Genomic DNA, 6,000 nt, shown 5'->3' on the forward strand with positions numbered 1-6,000 from the left:
AGAGTGACTGCTCTTGATTTCAAAGCTACATTTGACCAGCCGTGGCATCAAGGAGCACTAATAAAATTGAGGTCAATGGGATTCGGAAAATTCTCCATTAGCTGGAGGCATACCTGGCAAAAGGAAGATGGCTGTGGTTGTTGAAGGTCAATCATCTCAGCCCCAGGACATCGCTGCAAGAGCTCCTCAGGGCAGTGACCTAGGCCCAACCAACTGCTTCATCAATTACTTTTCATCCATTACAAGGTCAGAAGTGGGGATATTCGCTGATGGTTGCACAATGTTCAGTTCAGATTCGCAACTCCCCATATAATGAAACATAGAAACATAGCAACATAGAAAATAGGTTCAGGAGCAGGCCGTTCGGCCCTTCGAGCCTGCACCACCATTCAATAAGATCATGGCTGAACATTCACAACAGTACCCCTTTCCTGCTTTCTCTCCATACCCCTTGATCCCTTTAGCCGCAAGGGCCATATCTAACTCCCTCTTGAATACATCCAACGAACTGGCATCAACAACTATCTGCAGTAGAGAATTCAACAGGTTAACAACTCTCTGAATGAAGAAGTTTCTCCTCATCTCAGTCCTAAATGGCTTACCCCTTATCCTTAGACTGTGTCCCCTGGTTCTGGACTTCCCCAGCATTGGGAACATTCTTCCTGCATCGAACCTGTCCAGTCCCGTCAGAATTTTATATGTTTCTATGAGATCCCCTCTCATCCTTCTAAATTCCAGTCTCTCCTTATATGTCAGTCCTGCCATCCCGAGAATCAGTCTGGTGAACCTTTGCTGTACTCCCTCAATAGCAAGAACATCCTTCCTCAGATTAGGAGACCAAAACTGAACTCAATATTCCAGGTGAGGCCTCACCAAGGCCCTGTGCAACTGCATTAAGACCTCCCTGCTCCTATACTCAAATCCTCTAGCTATGAAGGCCAACATACCAGTTGCCTTCTTCACCACCTGCTGAACCTGCATGCCAACTTTCAATGACTGATGTACCATGACGCCCAGGTAAGGTTCTACCTCCCCTTTTCCTAATCTGCCGCCATTCAGATAATCTTCTGCCTTCGTGTTTTTGCCACCAAAGTGGATAACTTCACATTTAGCCACATTATACTGCATCTACCATGCATTTGCCCACTCACCTAACCTGTCCAAGTCATCCTGCAGCCTTTTAGCGTCTTCCTCACAGCTCACACCACCACCCAGCTTAGTGTTATCTGAAAACTTGGAGAAGCATTCCATTTCCACATGCAGCAACACTTAGATGACATTCAGGCTTGGGTTGATAAGTAGCAAGTAACATTTGCGCCACACAAGTGCCTGTTAATGACTATGTCCAACAAGCGAGAGTCTAACGACCGCCCCTTGACATTCAACGGGATTACCGTCACCAAATCCCCCAGCATCAACATCCTGGGGCTCACCATTGACCAGAAACATAACTGGACCAACCACATAAATACTATGGCAACAAGAGCAGGTGAGAGGTTGGGTATTCTGCAGATACTGTCTCGCCTCCTGATTCCCCAAAGCCTTTCCACTATCTACAAGGCACAAGTCAGGAGTGTGTTGGAATACTCCCCACTTGCTGGATGGGTGCTGCTCCAACAACACTCAAGAAGCTCGACTCCATCCAGGACAAAGCAGCCGGCTTGATTCGCACCACATTCACCTCCTGAAACATTCACTGCCTGCACAACCGACACACCAGGGCTGCAGTGTGAACCATCTACAAGATGCACTGCAGCAACTCGCCAAGGTTTCTTCGGCAGCACCTCCCAAACCCATGACCTCTAACACCTAGAAAGACAAGAGCAGCAGGCGTATGGGTACACCTTCATCTGAAAGTTCCCCTCCAATTTACACACTATCCCGACTTGGAAATATATCGTCGTTTGGTCAAAATCCTGGAACATCCTCCCGAACAGCAATGTGGGTGTACCTTCACCATGCAGACTACTGCGGTTCAAGAACACAGCTCACCATCACCTACTCAAGGGAAATTAGGGATGGGCAATAAATGCTGGTGATCCCCACATTCCAGGGGCGAATAAAAAAAGCCTATGTACACAGAGTGCACATTGACAACCCATATGAAAGGACAACCAGATAGAAAAGGGCAGGGCAGGAATTGCTTCTCCCAGCTGAGTATGAGAGGTAGGAATGCATTATTGAACTTCTAGCTTAAGACCCTCTCCTAAGGAACTAAATTTCCCATATTGTATCAGGGTAACCCACGACACTGGACAACCAAGTCTAATATTTAGAAATAATAACCATGAATGGCTGCAAAAAGCAAGCGGTAAAATATATATGCTTTTTTCAGCCTTTTAAAATGTCAAATAAAAACAGTTGGGCTAAACTACGTTTTTTGTGTGTGTGTGTGAGTTGTTGAGGACTGATATTTCAACCAGTGGATAATGTTTAACTCTTTTGAGTTCACCTGTGAAAACATAAAAACAATAAACGGTGCCACCCGACCTGGGTGACACTCCAGACATTTTCAAGGCCCTTTTTTTCCCCCCTTTTTTTTTTTTGGTTTTTTTTTTTGTGTTTTTCTTTTTTTTTTTTTCTTTTTTTTTTTTGGGGCACTAAAATCACAATTTTCCCCAGTGCCCCCTATAAAAGGGAAGGGGGTGGATAATGTTTATGATGCTGTGCTCAGGCTGAGCTGGAGACAATCAGGCCAATCTGTTCTAGCTGGAGTTAATTAGGCCCAAACCATAGTGAATGATCACATGCTCAAATTGCTGGTCATTGAAAATGTGGCAATGAGGGAAAAATCTTCCTGATGCACTGCTACATGAATGAACTATAAATCGCAAGGACTATAAATCCATCATGGGAGGTAAGAGGAGTGAAACATTTATCTTATAATCTTATAGATAACTGAGAACATATTCTGGGGAGGAAGATGAAGAAAAAAAAGCTCATGTGCAAGTAATAATGGTGACTACATTTCAAAAGTAATTAATTGGTTGTGAAGTTCTATGGGATGTCTTGAGGACATAAGAAGCACTATATAAATGCCTGTTCCTTTTTTTAAGGAAAATTGCAAGTCCATTATGGGAGAGAGCACAAAAATTATTTTTAATGCAAAATAATTGAGAATAAGTGGTTTGTGGAGGGAAGAACAACATTGCTTGCATCTTAAACAAGTTTTGTAAAGTGGTAATAACTAATGTTCCAAATGTTGTATCTGTGAGGCCTGTATCTTTCAGTATGAGTAATGTGTGTGATATTTTTACCGTGTCAATCATGTGGTATGTTGTTCCAGTATATTTGGTGTATTAGAATAATGGACAAACTGCTGTTGCATTTATAACCGGGAGCTATATTAGGCCTCAGAAATCACATTCCGGATCCAGGATTATCCATGAGCAACACTGCAAAAGATCTGCTAACGTGGTTTTAATAAAAACAGACTGCAACGGCACAGCTTTTGTAACTGCGCACTGAGTTGGGACAAAGCAAGGTTGGAAATGTCACCACAGCCTGAAGCTTTTATATTATTTCACTAATCTAGGTGATTCAGAAATACAAAATATGAATACATACGAACAATGCAATTTATTATTTTGAAATTGTGTAGTTGCTAATTCATGGATCAGTCATCTTTTTAGTATTCATAATTCATATTGAGATATTCTACCTGCATATAAGTTGTAATTTATGATTAGCCATTTTGGTGTATTGTAATGTGGAATTTTTCCGATTTAATAATAGAGCAGTGAATCTATTTCATGCGATCTTTAATTAAAATAAAACCTTTTGTTGGATGTAAAATGAAAGGTTGTCAATCAACTTGGAATATCACCAAATAGTATCACTTATGATTCTATGTGATGATGTTCTGAATAAAGATCAATTACGTGATGACCCTCAACTAGAAATCCAAGATGGGTTCCCAGGATTTCAGAGTCTGCAGTTCAGTGACAACATGGCTTGTGTGAACAGAAGGTTTGAACAAGATAATTATTTTTTTGCTTGCACTTCAGGGACGTGCTATTCAGTAGAATGCTGGTGATTTTTTTTTTTGAAAAGTTAGTGGAAAATGCAGAGATCCCTGAGGTGGCAATTTGGATGCATCAGAGGTGATTTGCTTTGTCCTGATTTAGATTAGCATCATCTTTTTCCTATTTTGACATCGATCCTTAGGGAAACTTAGTAAGTTTGGGCTTTCATAGATTTTGTAAGAAATGTAATTTGTAAGTATTGCACTGAAGCTATTTACATTGGATTGTATTTTTTTTGAAATATATACCTGTGTTTAGTCACTATCAATACCCATTTTGATTTTTCATACCATTTTTATAAGCAAAACATATGCGGTGATCACCAACACTGGCTCTTGTATAAAGTTAAATTTATGAAAAAATAGCTTTAAATGATGGAGTATAAAAGCAGGGAAGTCCTGCTACAACTGTGAGGCCACACCTAGAGTACTGCGTACAGTTTTGGTCTCCTTATTTAAGGAAGGATATACTTTAATTAGAGGCAGTTCAGAGAAGGTTCAATAGGTTGATTCCTGAGTTGAAGGGGTTGACTTATGAAGAAAGGTTGGGCCTATACTCATTGGAGTTTCGAAGAATGTGAGGTGATCTTATTGAGACATAAAGGATACTGAGGGGGCTTGACAAGGTAGATGCAGAGAAGATGTTTCCACTTTTGGGGGAATCTAGAACTGGGGGCATAGTTTACGAATAAGAGGTCGCTTATTTAGAACTGAATGCCGCAGTACAGCGGGACCTGGGGGTACTTGTGCGTGAAACACAAAAGGATAGTATGCAGGTACAGCAAGTGATCAGGAAGGCCAATGGTATCTTGGCATTTATTGCAAAGGGGATGGAGTATAAAAGCAGGGAAGTCTTGCTACAGCTATATAAGTTATTGGTGAGGCCACACCTGGAATACTTCTTGCAGTTTTAGTTTCTATATTTACGAAATTTACAAATTTGCTGGGCTCTTTGAGGATGTAACGAACAGGGTAGATAAAGGGGAACCAGTGGATGTGGTGTATTTGGACTTCGAGAAGGCATTTGACCAGGTGCCACATAAAAGGTACTGCACAAGATAGAAGTTCACAGGGTTGGGGGTAATATATTAGCATGGATAGAGGATTGGCTAACTAACAGAAAACAGAGAGTCGTGATAAATGGTTCATTCTCTGGTTGGCAACCAGTAACTAGTGAGGTGCCACAGGAATCAGTGCTGGGACCCCAACTATTTACAATCTATAAAAACGACTTGGAAGAAGGGACTGAGTGTAACGTAGCCAAGTTTGCTGATGATGCAAAGATGGGAGAAAAAGCATGTGTGAGGAGGACACAAAAATATCTACAAAAGGACATAGACAGGCTAAGTGAGTGGGGAAAAATTTGGCAGATGGAATATAATGTTGGAAAGTGTGAGGTCATGCACTTTGGCAGAAAAAAATCAAAGAGCAAGTTATTATTTGAATGGAGAAAGATTGCAAAGTGCTACAGTACAGCGGGACCTGGGGAGGGGGTACTTGTGCATGAAATACAAAAGGATACTATGCAGGTACAGCAAGTGATCAGGAAGGCCAATGGTATCTTGGCCTTTATTGCAAAGGGAATGGAGTATAAAAGCAGGGAAGTCTTGCTACAGCTATATAAAGTATTGGTGAAGCCACACCTGGAATACTGTGCAGTTTTGGTTTCCATATTTACGAAAGGATATACTTGCTTTGGAGGCAGTTCAGAGAAGGTTCACCTAGGTTGATTTCAGAGATGAGGGGATTGACTTATGAGGAAAGGTTGAGTAGGTTGGGCCTCTACTCATTGAAATTCAGAAGAATGAGAGGTAATCTTATCGAAACATATAAGATTATGAGAGGGCTTGACAAGGTGGACGCCAAGAGGGTGTTTCCACTGATGGGGGAGGCTACGACTAGAGGGCATGATCTTAGAATAAGGGGCCACCCATTTAAAACCGAGATGAGGAGAAACTTCTCCTTTCAGAGGGTTA

Source organism: Pristiophorus japonicus, chromosome 3, assembly GCF_044704955.1.
Source record: "Pristiophorus japonicus isolate sPriJap1 chromosome 3, sPriJap1.hap1, whole genome shotgun sequence".
Lineage (NCBI taxonomy): Eukaryota > Metazoa > Chordata > Chondrichthyes > Pristiophoridae > Pristiophorus > Pristiophorus japonicus.